We start from the raw sequence: 17,195 nt of genomic DNA, 5'->3' as shown, positions 1-17,195 counted from the left end.
TTCAGTCTCACTTCTGTTCCTGGCTGTCAGCTCCTAGCTCTTTGCTGTCTGCTTTTTTGAAACACAGTGGTCATGCTACTGAAGCTGTAAATAAGACCACTTCCAATCTTGTGATTTTCACTGTCTTTTTCTCTCTGGTTTCCCTGTTTATCAGTATGATTCTTGAATAAGGGATATTGAAATTACTTCAGCCTCAGTATTGCTTTCCACACTGGACTTCGCAAGAACATGCATGGGTACCATCAGTTATTTTTGAAAGCTATGAGAAAAGACAATTACCATCAATTCCTTAGCAGTACGAGCTGGGGTGGAGCATTCACTGTTATACATTTTGATTCCGATTCCCCTTTTCAGATCTCCTCATACTCAGAAGATCTATATGTGTATAGAGAAGATCTGCTCTTTGCACCCTCCTATTACAAATAACATTCAGAACTGACATGAACTGATGGATTCTATTTAATTTCCTCACGATTTTCCTCCAAGCACTCTTTTGAAGAAGTATATTTACCTCGTGCACGTCAATGCTTGCAACATAACAAGTGAAGGGGACAGTCATTTCGACTCATACAGGGGAGTCCTATCATACAAAAGAACAGATTGACACAGATTTTCTATCTTTACTGCAAGTAAGACACAATTTTGAAGCAGTTTTGGGCATCTTGAGCATTCATTCTTTGCTTTAGCTTTATTATTGTTGGAAGGAAAAAGCACAGAAGTGGTCTTAGCAGACATTGCAGAGTTAGTCTGAAGTGTCAAAGAGTGAGATGAATTCTGACATGGTTCAGATTGTTAAGATTTCTCCCATGAAAGGAATACAATATGGCATTAAGACAAAGAGAGCCATTTTAATTTTCCGTGCTGTATATTTAGCACAGTCGATTATGCAATCTGACACTTAGGTTCGGCTTCACAATATTGCTGGATTTACAGCTTCACCTTCATGCAAACACTTTCTGCTTAATTTATGTAAAGGCAGACACAACAGCTCTGAGAGCAATGCTGCTTTCAAAATAATTACATAAAGGAAACAGGAATGCAATTTCTTGTTTTCCTATGAACTCAGTTTGGCTCTATTGCTATGGACAGGTGTGAATTTGGTAGAGCTCCCTGGAGCACCCATGGGACATCTCAGTAATGAAGCAAAAGCCCCATGAAGCACCTCTCCGTGCTGCCTGCTTCTTTCTCTGTGCCCACCGTGGTCTCTAGGAAAGTTCTTTTTGTGCTTGGCTTACGAGATAAGTAATAAAAGTTATAACAGGATTTGGGGGGAAACGGTTTTAGCGTTTGGATTATTTTCTCACTGATTTCTTCTTTTTTGCTCGTTTTTATTTCTGGATTCCCATTCACTTGATACTATTGGGTATCATACAGTTAGGAACTTGGGGGAATACAAATGCCTGCTTATACACATTTGTTTCAGGACAAAGAGATTTTTTTTCTGCAATTATTTAACTCATGATTTCCATTATCACTTGGGCAGGCAAGCCATACTGATCCTTGCATGTATTGAAAATACAGTCTTAGCTTCACTATATGTCACAAATGAATTTAAGATAGTAAATCTGAAAACAAGAACTTGAAATTTACAGTTTGTTAGTTAAACAAAACATTTACATTTGTTCCTTTTTCCTAATGCCTTCCTGTAATAAGATTTAGCCTGACAAATCATATGATAAATTTCAGCATGCCCGGCTTCTCATTTGGAATTCAGCGTCTGCTAGATTGCTTGGCTGCCTTGTGAGGCATATTAAAATAAACTAAAAATTGTATTTTAATGCTTTATTTATCTTTGCTCTGTGCTTAATATAATTATTACAGGCATACATTTTTCTTATTAAGAAGTTAGGATTCAGGACCAAAGTTCAGTCTTCTGCTTTGTTCTGTGGCAAGGAGGAGGGAGCACATTCTAAGTCCCATCCAGCTGTTAGATGCATATTGATGATGGAAAAAATCTGAACACTTATTCTGTCTTAAAAGCATACTAACTGCTTTCTTCTTCTTCAAAATGTGATTTGCTGATAGCAGAAATATATGATTTCACAAAATATAGCACAGTAGGAGGCAGAAACTTATGAAGCTTTGCAATGGAATACAGTCTTGTGTGTATCAAATTTTTATCCTTAAATGACCAAAGCCATCAATATTCCTCTCCCTCTTTGGGGAAAGGATATTTCAGAATGGAGAAGTTTCACTGCGAGAAGAACACTGTGCAATTTGGAGAATGGCCTCACCTGACTCTGCTCCCCTTGAGGGCTCACACCCCATTACAGGGCCGCAGGCATTGGGATCCTGAGTCTCTTGGGTGCTATAGATGCATTTCCTGCAGATGTGAACAGCAGGCCCCATCTGTTTGCTGCAGCTCTGATGTACTGCTGTTGGGAAACATACGTATCCAGTGCCTCGAGAACTCCATTTAATTGGATCTGAATCTGCCAGAACATAAGTCTCTCTATTGATCTTGGTAGTCCTCACTGTCAAAACATTTTAACATCACCTTTTAATGCATATTAGCAATTACACTTCCTGTACAGATAATCCTAGCAGAGACCATTCATTCTTCCACTGCTGGGGAAGGTAGCAGAGTCATCTGATTATATTTTCCTAATGGAAAGGCAGAGGCAACAGCTTTGAAGAGTATGTGATTGGACGTGCCATGGGGTTTTGCCATGGATCTGTATAGTATCTCAGCTGTGAAACACTGTTAACTGATATTTTTTTTAACAAAGCATGAATCTTTCTCAGCTTTATTTCTTGGTGGTTTTACCAAAATGCACATTGAAGAACAAGTTTGTTTGAAAATCTTTCTCATAGGCTAATTTTGAACTGCTTACATAGCAGCACACAGCTATCGGCTGCTCTGGAAGTTAGATCTTGCATTTCACATGGCAGGTAGGGCTGGTGCAGGCAGGGTAGGAAAGCTCCTGAGGCTGTTCACTATTACTGTCTCTTATAGCCAGCTGTGCCCTATATCATATGTGAAGGGAGAGACAAAAGTGCTGCACTGATGCTCCCCTTGGCTTCACCCAAGGCAGATATTCAAGTCTAAAGCACCAGCATTCTGAAATAAGTTGTCCTCAGGCAAATATCTCATGATCCATTTGTGGCTGTTTTAGAGGGCTCAGTGTTTTGCAGAACCAAATCCTAAAGCATTAAGTCTTTATATAAGAAAAAGATTACTATTGCGGGAACCTGTTATACAATATCCTCCAAGCTGAGCCCAGCTAGACTGCCAAAATGAGATCTGCAGGTATTATCTCTTGGATTCAGTCCTGTTTCTAAATCCCAGAATGCCTGCCTTCAATGAAGTAGGAAGAGAACATCCAAGTGTCCCTACAACTTGAATTTTTAAACAATGTTAGGCATCCAAACCTACCGCCAAGGACTTTGAATTTTCCAATAGAAGCCAATGAGAGGTGCTATTGGGAAAACATCATAGGCAGATGCACAAGTTCTTCATAAAGTGCAGAATAGATAATTACTATTGGAATTCAGATTTCACATCATAACAGTCACCAGAAAGCACTACTTTTTTTAAATGAGCATTTTCTCTATATTCACAGTAAAATATCAACACAAAAAATACTGACAGTATGACATTTGAAACTATTACATACATTAGAAAAAATAGAGTTTAATGTTTATGCCCTTTAAAGAAGACCATATTTAAATGGAATCTGAATTAAAGACATCTTTCTAAAAGTTCCTTTACTTTGTTTCTTTCTCTGTGTGTGAGTTCTTGCTTGCAGTAATGGTGCATATAGGAATGCATGTTGGCTATGGACTATCTTATAGCAAAGATGCCTAATAGTTGTTCAGGAAACCATCACAACATTAGATTTATTATAAACTCAGTACACTATGCAACTTTGCAAGCAGGCAGCAGATTTGTAGGAACATAATAATTACATGAATTCTGATTAATTTATTCACATAAAATCAAATAGAAAAATCCTTTATGAACAGGTCCCTTTTCTCCATTTGCTGGCTATTCTGGCACTGTTTTCCTTCTGCAAAATACGGTTATTTTTTAGTGACCCCACCAAGCAACCTTCTGAAATTAATTACAGCACTCAAAATAACATAATACATTTGTCTAAAGGTAGGCTGTAGCCTTTCAGCAGGCTTAATTCATGTTTGATTTCATTAAAATTAATAGATATATCCATCAGCTGACAGGAATGTTATTCTGTTTGCATTTTTAATCTCAGAAATAGTTGACCAAAACTTGTAATCATTTTACTTGTTCCCTCAGGAAAAGTTGTACATCACATGGGCATGTCCCTCTACTTCACGAGGTTAAGTGGAGCAAACAATGATAAACCCTCAATCAAATATGTAATGGTGGTATACCTTGCTATAGCAGCGTTCATCCTCTTAAAATGCATGGGAAAAGCCTGCAAAAACCATGAAAGAAACCCAGAGGATTTCAATGGGGATGTTGCAGATCACTCAAGTGTGTACAACCAGAGGGACATGGGCAGCTCTCCTGCTGCAGTGGTACCTTCAGGTCTTCCTGAAGATGAATACGGGGGAGTTTCTATGTATTCAAAAAGTATTTTGCTAATTCAGTCTCTCCACCTTGGACCCAGCCAGGAGCCTTGCACTGTGCAAGGTGAGTTGAGAAGAAAACTTGTTCTGTTTGAACTGGGAGGAAAACCTCCTCTCAAATCATGTATATTTACACAGCCCAAAAGATAATCCTGATGATTACTCTTGACCGTGACTAATGGTAATATAAACCAGCTGATGTCTTGTTAATGCAACTTAACTTCAGTTGTGCTTATTCACACACATGTTGTATTGGTGAATAGACTGATAAACACTACAATTTCACTCGATTGTCATTTTGTGGAAAGTAGTTTTATGTGAAAGGGAAATAAATAGACTATATTCTGGGTGCCTGATTATAAATAAAAGTTCAAAGAAGCTGATAATAGTGATTGCAGTAATTAAATCACAGACATAAACAAAGAAGAAATTAAAACATCTCATTTCCGCACCAGCTGCACTCTACCTACAAACTTATCTACAAAAACAAATTTACTTGTCATTGGGTAAAACCAGACTGTGCAAATTCTGCTTAGCGCTGCAAGTTTGTGTCAGAGATGTGTCTGTATAGGGAATAACAGAAGCTCTCAGGCACACCAAAGACCACTTTCCCTCTCCTTCTCCTTGAATCTTGCCTGCTTCTGTGCCACAGAAAAACTTATGAAAACACAGTGCAGCTCCCTGCCCTCTCATTCACTCTCTGGCTGCACCTTATGCATGTTGTAAGATCAAGTAGATTCTTGCTATTTGATTCTGTCAGGAAAGATCTCTGTGGTTTCTGTAATCGTTACTCTGCTTCAAGAGGATCATTTCTTTAGGAGACAAAATTTTCTCATAATGATGGGAGATCTTTATCAATGACCTGGATGAAGGGATAGAATCCACTGTTGGCAAGTGTGCTGATGATGTGAAGCTGAAAGGAGTAGATGACACACCAGAAGGCTGTGCTGCCATTCAGCAAGACCTGGGCAGGCTGGAGAGCTAGGCAGAGACTGACCTTATGAGATTTAACAAGAGAAAGTGTAGAGTCTTTCATCTGGGGGGGGAACAAGCCATGTGCATCAGTACAGGTTAGAGGATGACCTGATGGAGAGGAGCTCTGCAGGGAAGGACCTGAGTGTCCTGGTGGACAACAGGTTGGTTATAAGACAGCAGTGTGTGCTTGCTGTCCAGAAGGCCAACAGTATCCTGGGATGCATTAAAAAGAGCGTGGCCAGCAGGTCATGGGAGGTCATCCTCTTCCTCTTCTCTGCCCTTGTGAGGCCATGTCTGGAGTACTGTGCCCAGTTCTGCTGCTCCCCAGTTTAAAAAAGACAGGGGTCTTCTAGAGAGAGTCCAGTGGAGGGCAACAAAGACAGTGAGAGTCCTGGAGCAGGAGGCTGGACTCAATGATCTACTGAGGTCCCTTCCAACCCCTGCAATTTTGTGATTCTGTGATTTTGTGAAAGGAGCTGAATCCTTAGGAAATAGAAGGGCCATATTCCATTCTATATAAACATCAACACAGTATTTCCCAGCATCACCAGACAGAGGCAGGATCAGTCCAGAATAAACTACCTCCATTGTCCATTTAAATTTGTTTGTTTTCAGTTAGCTCTCACTTCCAACCAATGATGTGATTAATTGGGCAGACAGATTGATGGCAGCCAGTGTTCAGAAGTCATCTCCTATATGCTTAGTCTCCAAGAAAATGTTAACAAATGGCAATTTTTTCTGTTGTACCAGAGTATGTATAGCATCATTAAATATTTTATAACTCTCTTGCAACCAAGGGGCAACATTTCACCAGGGATGAATTTAAATTTAACACATTTTTCTGTAGAGCAAGAAAGAGGAAGACAATTTTTTTTTGTCCTAAAACAAAATTTATAATCCCAGTTTTCCAAATTGGCAAATACATCTTCTGACTGACTTTTCATAACCTGTTCATTAGTACACATCCCAGTTTTTATCTTCTACAACAATCCAAAGGTATTTAAAGGTAGAAATGGAGAATGCCTCGTCAATGGCAACTCTATAGCCAAGGTTCTGCATGTACTGATGAAGACACCTAGCTAAGCCTGGCTAACTGCTGTTCTCATTTAGCTTGTAGCTCCCCTAGCTACAAGTGATGTAACTTAGTGATGTAACATTTTAAGACAAAATGGGGAAACCTTTTTAAAACCCTACTGGAGAAATCTCAGAGCTTCAGTGATGCAACCCATGCAGATCCAGTACAGATTTCTCTCTTGTTCTTGAATGGTTCCAGGATGATCAGGAAGATACATCAACTCCCATGGGAACAAGCAGATTTTGCTTATAGCCAGCAGAAATGTTGGATGGGAGAAGGCTTTTGGTTATGAGGAAACTAAATTTTTATGCCTGTGGTGTAGCAGAGCTTCTATTCTGGTAGCTGAGGATAAATGTTAGGAGAATAGTAAAGGGGACTTATTTTGGTATATAGGCACAATTAACATCTCAACATTCAGGCAGTAAGTTCAGCCCTACCCCTGGAGATATCTAAAGATTTGTTCAGAATCTCCAGCACAAAAGATTTCTCTCTGGCATTAAATTTCAGTCAATCTGGAAGCAAGACCTATTTGCTCCATCCACCCCCCACTTCAAGCAGGCTCAGAAACAGCTGCCAGAGGAGAACAAGGGAGAGGGAGGATAGTTAGCATTCTAGCTAGAGATCAGAAAATGCAGAGTTTGGGTGCTGTCCTCCTCTGGCTGATGGACTTGAGACCCTGCACCTCCCATTAACACTTGGTTCCTGGGTATGTTCGAGGTCTTGATGCCCAGCATGGCTCTCACATCAAAACTATCTTTCTGAAGCATTTGCACTGACCTCAGTTCTCCCTGGAAACTTCAGGTTTGGTGAAGCTGTTGACTCCCCAGGGATTAGGCTCTGCTCCTCTATGAACAGTTAAATCCCTGTGAGAAGGCAGTCTAGCCTGGGGACAGAGAGACTGAAATAAACATCCTTTGTCTAATGATACAACTAAAAATGAGAATGAGCCTGAAAGAAGCTTGGCAGCTGCAGTTGCTCACAAAATAGATTTTTTTCCCAATTTATTTTCCTTTCTTTAATATATTCCTAGCACAGACTATTGCTATTCAATAGTCAGAGGGCCAGACTGACTCATTAAATGGAGCCACTTCTCATTTTGTATTCTCTGGGCTACAAGAAAATACTTCCTACCCAAACAAGATACTGCAGTGCTAATTTTCCCCATTCTGTGCAGCAGAAGGCCAACCCGAGGCTTGCAAACCCTAAGGCATCTATGATTGTCCCCCTGGGCACAGACAGCTGGCAACACCTGGTAGTTGGTTTGCAAGCTGAGAGTTCATGAATCTTTACTGCATTATCAGTCTCCATCCATGCTGAGGTGCTTCTATGTTGAAGATGTTCACGGAGATAAAAGCTTAGGACTCCAGGGGATGATTTCTGTGGGTCTACCTGGGCTCTACCTTCCTCTTTCCCTCACACAGGAGCCAGCTCCATCTTCAGTACAGAGCCCTGCAAATGCAAAGCATTTATTGTGTCTTCAGCTGTTCTCTCCACACTTACATGCAATTCTGATGAAGGAAGGCCAGGAGACCACTCCCAGACTTAATCATGTTGACTGATGAAAATCAGCTCTGCTGGTCCTGAAATCCATTTATCCATTCTGAAGCACAGTTCCTTGCTTGCCAAGACCTGCGATACATTTATCTGCTCTGTGGCACTGTTCCTTCCTTACCAAGGCATCTTTTCTCTGCTTTGTTTCAAACTGAAGAAAATTCTCAACCAAAAAAACCCAACAGAACTGCTCTACAGCATGTACCTTTATACTGTAGGAAGATCCAGGTAGTAAAAGAGTAGCTTTTCTGTCTTTCTTCCTTAGACTTGACAAAAAAATGAAATTTGGATACTATTTATTCCATCCCTAAGAATGAAGAGCAGACTGATGTACATTCTTTGTTCAGTAATACAGTCGTAGATATTTAATAGCTAGTGAAAAGTACTGTGCTACACATGCTTGTAACTTTTTTGTCAGGTAACAGCAACATCATTTGTATTAGTGGCCCAAAGGCCAGTGTTGATGTGCTTTTCAGTGATGGCACTTGAGCTAAAGGTACAGAGACTGTGTGGTCCTGGTCTATGTCAGACAGCCCAGATGATGTGCTCTAGTTCTTCCCCGAGACACTGAGGGACTCCTGTGTTCCACCAAACACAATGCTGCAGACTTATCTTCTTCCCAAACACACATTCACAAGTAACTGTTTTCCTATGGCTGGTCCTATTACACTCAGCAGGACTACTCCCCTAAGCAAATACCTACTTCATCAGCATTGCAGTGAGAACATAATTAACTGCTCTTCTTTCTTTTTCAAGCCCACTATTCCTTTCCAAATGTTAAATAAATCACATCATACAGAACTTTACAAATCTTTACTATACAGTTGGTGTTTTCATAGAACTATACATTCTGTACAGTTTTGTAAATATTAGAAGACTGATGATGAAAGTAATTTAACATTAAACAGTTATCGATTCTTTGTAAATTCAGCCTTCTAGCAACATTCAATTTATCGTAAAGATGAAACCTGCAATAAATTGGTTCCCTGCACATAGTAGTTGACATCACTCAGTTTCACCACTTCAATTAACTGCATACATTAGCAGCTGTGTACCTAAGAAACTTAAAAGGATACAGCAAAGAATTTCTGTAAGCTTCAGAATAGTTTTATGCGTTCTCTAGCTGTCCAGAGCAGCCTTTTTTCCCCCATCTTAGCTTTGGAATGAGGGAAACAGGCAACTCTTACAAGCTCAGCTGACACCCCCACCTCCCTGCAGCTGAGGGATGATGGGAAGGGGCCATTTGCTCTTTTCCAGAGTATTGCTGTTTTCTTTGGCCATCCATAAAACTGATCACTTCTGCTCCCTGACATGACTTGCATATAGTGGAATTACTTTCAACTTCCTTACATAAGCTTTTCTAAATCCTGTTATTACAGAACAGAGACCCTCAGAACAAGCAGCTCAGGGGCAGCTTTTAACCTACAATCCATCTCTGACACGGGGAAGGTGGTTTACTCTTATTATAGTCAGTCATTGCTATTACTTTTACTTAGCATAAATGACAATTCTTAAAAGCATTCATTTTGATTCCCCAAATTTAAGGAGTGCAGACTGCCATGTTTCTTATAGTGCAGATAACATTAAAGTATAAAAATTGCCATGTGATCCTTGAAACATTTTTTTCCCCAAATCACTTTGTCTCGGTTGATGTTTCTTCTAAAAGGTTTGTGATGCCTGGAAAAAAAGAAACAGAGAGAGCTAATTATATGCCGAGACAGTTTCTTAATCACTTGTTCCAGCCAATAAAATAATTGATTCAACTTGGCAAGAGATTCACACTCTAAATTTGCACCCAAAGTAAGTGATTAAGTGCTGTGCTTTCCTCTAGACAGTGACTTTCAGCTCCAGCCAGCAAAACCTGCTCTGTTAGTTAGCGAGTTCCCTTCTCCCCCACAGGTCAAGAGCAAGGTATATCACAGCTCATGACAGCACTGCCTGGAAAAATGGGAGCCAAGGGAGAGGTAACCCTGACTCTGCTGCTAGAAGAGGCCTTTAGAAACCTAAGAGTGAAATCCAGCCCCTCAGGTGTCTGTATCAGTTGATGCTTTCTACTGAAGGAGAGAGGTAGTCCCCAGGGCTGCAATGGCTCCCTCCACAGTTGGCAGACCCCTCCTTCTCAGGAGATTCTGTCTTTGGAACCAGGTGCCAGAGCAACCCTTTTCTAACTGCAATCAGTACAACAACAACAACAAAAAAGGGCTTTCTTAATCAAGTCCAATGGGGAAAGAGTGATAGAGTTAAATCTTCTCATCCCAGGGAAAATGAGGCTCTGTTGAGGTTCCATCACAATGTTTTGGTATATAAAAGGCATCTACAAAGAGGGCAGAGGCTCTCTCTTCACAAGGAGCCACACAGAGAAGACAGGGGGCAATGGACATTAGTTGTACTGGGAGAAGCTACATCCTGGTATGAGAATATTTTACACTGAGAGCAATCAGTCACTACCACAGCCACTCCAGAGTCATAGTAGAATCCACATCTCTGGAGGTTTTCAACTGACAGGGGTATAGGATAATCTTCATCTAGGCTCCTGCTTCCCATGAAATGTTGGACATGAGGATCTTTTGAGGTCCCTTCAGTACTGGGCTCTTCTCTGTCTCTGTCAATTGAAAATCTGAGGGTTCCAGAAGTTAGATTTGTGAGATAAAGCTCCTCTCTGCAAAATCACTGAAGGGACTGTGGATACGGTTGGGTCCAGACCTCAGCTGCTCTGTATGGAAACAGACAGGGCTGTCTGAGGGTGCCAGAACTGCTCCGTGGACTTGTTGCAGACCACACAGAGCACCAGCAATGTGGTAAGAGGGCATATTAACAGCTCCTGCTCTCAAAAACTGCACATCTGCTGCAACTGGCTGTGCAAAAGCAAACTAAAGAGTGCATCTCACACACAAAATGATGATTTACAATTGAATTGCTCTGCGGATCGCCATGCTAATTTAAGCCTGCTTTTGTAATATTTTCAAAATACCTCTGTGGAGTTTTTCAAAGGACATTTAAGAGCCAGTGCTGTGATGCACAAGTATTAAAATGAGGTTTGTGAAACTTATGAAAATAGAGATTCTTAATCTTCTATTAACAAAATTAAAAGGTGGAGCGTATTTCTTTCTGGTCAAGGAGCAAGCTGCCAGTAACTAACATGTTAGCCTCCATTAGCTCTGCTTTAATTAGTCAAAAAGACCAGTTAAGCCCCTTTCCCTTTAGGTATCTTGGTGCTGTAGAAGAAACATATTAGCTCTTATTGGTAATCAAGAAAAGGCAAAAGAAGAGAAGAGCAGGAAGCAGTTCAGCTCTACTGTGTATTGCAATTAGAAGAGAAGGGAATCCTGGCCTCTACTGAGGGCCGTGGAGTTACAACCATTTGCAGAGGGACACCCAGAGGCTTGTCTTGGAGTTGTTGTTGGCAAAGCAGCTTAGTATCCTGCTCTGTTTCTTCTCCTTCCTCCAAATGACAGCAAGACAGAAGCTGGAAAAACTTTGGTGCAGATCTTCTGGGCTATCTGTCAGTGGGGTGACACATACAATGCACAGTGTAGGGGCGTGCATCGTTAGTGACGTAACGCAGCTCATACAGCTGCAAGACCTGCAGTGCCCCAACACTGTGGGCCCACTTCTGGGCATCCCGTTTTGTAGAAATTCTCTTTCCTTCCTTCTCCTTCCCTACCAGTCAATATTTAAACTGCACCTGCAATTCAGAGGGAAAGTAATAACACAGTCGTCCAATTATCAGTTAATCCTCTGTGCTTTTCCTAACTGCTGCTGGGCAAGGAGAAACATAAATCTTCCTCTCCATCCGAATAAGTTGAACAATAAGTATCAGGGCTTGGGAACAAGGTGGGGGTTTTCCCACGGCAAGGTAAAATATTGTCTTCCCGTTATGGCTGCAGCAATTCAATCTGGGCTTGGAGGTAATGAAAGAGCTTCATTCATTTAATCAGATATTGATTGATTGCTATAATATACTATGTCAACAATTGCTGCAAGGGAACAAGGGCTGGCTGAAATAAATCAGATTCCAGCTGACTCTGTTAGAAGAAGTAAAAATTATGTCAATATACTAGATGCTTGATTCTGGTGCTGAGCCAGAATCATCTGTCAGTAATTTCTAGTACTGATAAATATTTTGCTTGTGAAGTCCAGGACTACACGTTTGCAAGACACAGCAACATCCAAGTTGTGCTTCCACATAGTAATCTTTCATGATTAAAAACTTTTACTATGTCTTTATTTTGCATACTTACTACAGAGTACAGGAGCTATAACAAGCATTTTGAGCAATAAAACTTGATGGAGTTTGTTAGTTGTATTTGATTTACCCGAGATAAGTTCTTGGCGTTATCTTACTACCATATCTTTTGGGCGGAAATCTATTCCCATATATTCATCCTGCTCTCCACCAAGCAAATGTTGTGTAATTTCAGTCATCCTCTCATTTTTCCTCGTGCCTATCTGCATTATGACTTTTTTTACAAGAAGTTGTATGTACAAACACATCTAACACTGTGGAGTTTCCATTCTTATTGCTCTCAGAAATTATTGCAACACTTTTGAATATAAATAATACCAACCTAAGAGTTTGGAATACAAATTTAGGGGAAAATGAAAATAAATAAATAAATAGGAAGGTGAATGTAAATCTGCGGTTGTACTGTGAAACAAATTGTTTTTAAAAATGTTACATTTTCCACATTGTGAAATGATTGAAAATAAAATTAGGGGAAGCATTCTAAGAAGTGCCTAATTACTCATTTTAAGTTTACCTGAGTTTACTCTGTTTTTCAAAATGTCTCTTAAGTAATGCCATCGTAGCAATAAATTAAGTCCCACAAGCTTTTATAAATAAACAGGAGTAACCTTCTGTGAACTGAAAACTCTTTTCTAAAATATCTCAATTGAGATACCAGTGTTGAAACTTCAGTTTTATTCTGTGGCACTTAGATGTGTTTATCTTGCATTTAAGTCTATATAGCTAGTGATAGGTTTGAGCAGACACAGCTCTTCCACAGCTCGATGACTGGAATGAGAACAGAATCACAGATAAAGAAGCATTGGCTTCAGTGTGCTGGCAGAAGGAGCAGTGAGCACTTGAAGCAGATGATTCTGTCAGCAGCTGACAATATCCAACAGAGAGGAGAGGTTAAGAAGCCCACGTTTTCAATCAGAATAGTAACAGCTCTGTGTGACAAATATTTTCTCTGGAAAGATGGCAGTGCTCTCGGTAAATGCACAACAGTTTCAACAACCTGGTGGTTGGCCCCATCTATAATACAAAAATGTTCTTAACAAACACGGATCCTTGCATCTGAGAATATCTTGAATTTCTATGAATGATACTATAATGCTATCTTGAAAACTGTAATTCATAGGATCATTCTAGTTGGAAGGGACCTCTAAAGGCCATCTAGTCCAACTTCTCTGCAACAAACAGGGACGCCTACAGCCATGTCAGGTGCTCAGAGCCCCATCCAGCCATGCCTTGATTGTCTCCAAGGACAGGGCACCTCCCTGGGCAACCTGTTCCAGTGCCTCACCACCCTTACTTTAAAAAAGCTTTTTCTTTATATTTAATCTAAATCTCCTTCTTTTAGTTTGAAATCATTACCAATTGTCCTGTCACAACAGATCTTCCTTTGGAGTCTGTCCTCTACTTTTCTCTAGCCCCTTTCATTACAGGCTCAGCTGTATTGGTTTTATAACTGTTCATTCGAAGAGAAGCGCTAAGAGGAAAGCACCAATCAGACACCAAAGCCAGTGATGATTTTTTCAGTGTAGAAAAACAAGAAGGTATGAACCTTGTATCAAATTACTTATTTCATAAAGTAGGTCCTTGGAAGCACAGGCACAGCCCTGAATTCCAGTGTTTGGGCTTGTGACTGCCCACGTATGAAAAAGTACCCTAAGTTTTCCTGTGGTGGTACCTCTGGAGATGGACATGAAGACTACACCAGATACTAAGATTTTCAAGAAGGGAAGATCAGAAGTCCCTGTGCCAAACCGAGGAGAGGTAGCAAGTACTGTCTCATGTGAGAGAAGAAGAAAAAGATTTTTCTAACTACGGATTATTTCATCTTCAAAAATACGTTAGTGCTGTCTTGACTGACTAATTTCAAATACAGTGGCACAGGATATCACAATCAAGCTCTGCTAAGTTGGCCAGAAAGTTGCAAAGACTTAATGGAAAATTTCTCTATGCAAAGAAACGTGAGCAAGAAAATGTCAGTGAGAACAATTAACTGTCACTGTTACAGAACTTAATACTCGAAGTCATGAAAAAGCTCTTCTGATGCAGGATAAAATGAACTGATGTCTCAAAATGCCCTTCTGACCATACTGAGTGTCTTTTAAATGCAAATGAAATCCAGACATGACATACTCAGAATATTAAATAAACTGTAAAGAGAATCAATATGCTATATAAATATGACAAAGTCCTGTGAGAAATAGGTCTTAAAGCACTCAATTATCTGGTTTTGAGTGCTTTCCCAAGCTCTTCAGGGATGTCCTGTTTTGTTTCCAGGTATGCTCTCAGTGAGGGAGATCTCCCTTGTACTGCTCTGACAACATCCTATATACATCTGCAGTAGGTTTTAGAGATTACGGGAAATGTAGACAGGCAAAAATAGTACCAAAGTTCATATAAAATCATAGAATCATTAATATTGGAAAAGACCACTAAAATCATCTAGTCCAACCATCAACCCTTACACACCATTCCCATCTAACCTGTGTCCCACAGTGCCACATCTACAAGGTTCTTGAACAGCTCCAGGCATGGTGACTCCACCACTTCCCTGGGCAGCCTGTTCCAACACCTCATCACAATTTCTGAGACAGAAGTTTCTTAATATCCAACCCTAACTTCCACTGGTGCAACTTAAAGCCATTACTTCTTGTCCTATTGCTTGTTACCTGGGAGAAGAGGAACAGCTTGACAGGAATCATGAGTTTCTCCTCTCTGAAAGATCAGCTGTGATCTGTTCCCTCTAATATTTCTCCAACTTGCATTTCAATGTATCTTTATTAGCAAAAGCCAGCAACACAAATGCCTTTGTTTGTGATGTTTTCCAGTCTTCTTTAAAGGTAAATTTAATCAAGACCTCCCAAATCTTCTTGAGTCCTCCTAGTTTTTTGCTGATCTAAAGATCACTAAAGATACTCCAGTAACACTGGCTCAATGCTTGAATGGCTTTGGCCATTCTCTTTTGATTCTCTTTCAGAGGCAGCAAGCCTTTGAGTAGCACAAGACCAAGTCATTACCTTATCGGAGCAGCACAGTGTGTTAACTGCACAAGGCTCAGAGAATGGTCAGTTAGCAATGTTAGGATGGTCTGGATTTCAGTTTGCCTTTTTTATTTTTCACTTTATTATTTATTTTAGCAGTGTTAGGAAATCACACATCACTGTACAATTTCAAGAGATCTTGAATTTTCCTTTCACTCATCACACCAAACGTCTCCAACTGAACAGAAAAGTGTCTGTCTATATGATCTATTTCACGTAAGTCCGAAAGGCAGAATCAGATTGGCCCTATGCTCTGAGCAATCCAGTTCCTAGGCGCTGCACAGATTATGAACTCCAGGACAGGCCTGACACCATGGTAGGGTGGGATCTTTTCTTCAAGAGGAAAATATGTAAACAGAAAAAAAAAAATGGATACAAAAAAAGATGAACTAAATAAAGTTTCTGAGTGGAAAAGGATTCTGTTCATTTCTAATTTGTAACCACATGAGAGCTTGAGGAAAGAGATTTCAGTCAGTAGATGAGGCCCTCAGATATCAATACTTGTTTGACTGCCAGAGAAGAGCAAGGAATAGCAGCCAAAGGGGATGCATTTCTTGAATTACAGCACTTTTCATTAGCTAATGCCCAGGAGGATTTCCTTGGATGTGCAGAAATGCTAACCATGATCACATGAGAACAGGGAATCAGAGAGAATAAAGTCTTTATGAGCACAACAGCATTTCAGCTGCTGGATAACCCAGATACAGAGGGCTGTTTCCAAATCAGAGAGAAAACAATATATCATAAAGCTAAAACTTTCCCCTGGAACCACAACTGATTCATTTTTCTGATATATTATTTATAAAAAACAAACACTGCTTTTGTCATCTACCGCCTGCAACTCCTGCAGTGGAGTTTTATGTGGTTCATTTTGGACTTCCAACATCACTTTTGAGAGGAGAATGATGCTTTCTGTGAAAGCATATAAAGGTGGCCCAAATTCTGTGCCCTCTACACTATATGCTACGGTCAAAGTAATTCAGAGAGAGATGGAACTTGATGGAACATGCTGAACCTGTCAGCAAACATGATGCTAAAAGGTTAGTAATATATAATGACCGATGATCCATTCACTGGCCCTCTTCCCTGGTCCCTCTATTATTTTTTGGCTTGAGGAGGAATATGAAAAACAAAAAGGCAGAGACTTACCAAATGCTACAGTGCAATCTTATGGGAGGGGTGATGTGAGGCAACAGTCTGGTCAGAGAAGCATGCAGGGAGACATTACTTGCTTCTCAGAGAGAACGGGACAATGTATGCAGATGCAAATGAATGTCATAACTTGGATTTTATAAATGAACTTGAGGAGCCCAAATTCCATTTGTTCCATTTATATTTTGTGGTACTGCATGAGTCAGATCTTTTCTTTATACTTCCTCTGTTATTAGCCATAGCCATGAATTTGGGCATTAGTGATTCAGTGCTTATTCTAATATGACTGTATCTTTTCTCTGATACAGATTGTATTGTCCATACATTTTTAAATCAAATCAGTGATTTGCAACTAATTCCTTGGTCCAGAATATGAAATTGTTGTTACTCCCCCCTTACCTATCAGGTTATTCAGCTGACTCATTTTCAGGGAATATTTGCAACACTCTTTGGGAACAATCTTTCAGTACGAATTTGTTTAACATAATGCTCATCTGCTCAATTGATTCAAATTTCCAAGAGCAGTCTTGCACTTCAGCAGAGCAATTTTGTTCTCGTTCTTTTCTGTTTGTAGTATTAAATAATCATTATAACGTCTCAGAGGATAAGC

This window comes from Excalfactoria chinensis, chromosome 2 (assembly GCF_039878825.1).
Source record: "Excalfactoria chinensis isolate bCotChi1 chromosome 2, bCotChi1.hap2, whole genome shotgun sequence".
In the NCBI taxonomy this organism is placed as follows: domain Eukaryota; kingdom Metazoa; phylum Chordata; class Aves; order Galliformes; family Phasianidae; genus Excalfactoria; species Excalfactoria chinensis.
Note: the sequence above shows the minus strand (reverse complement) of the source record.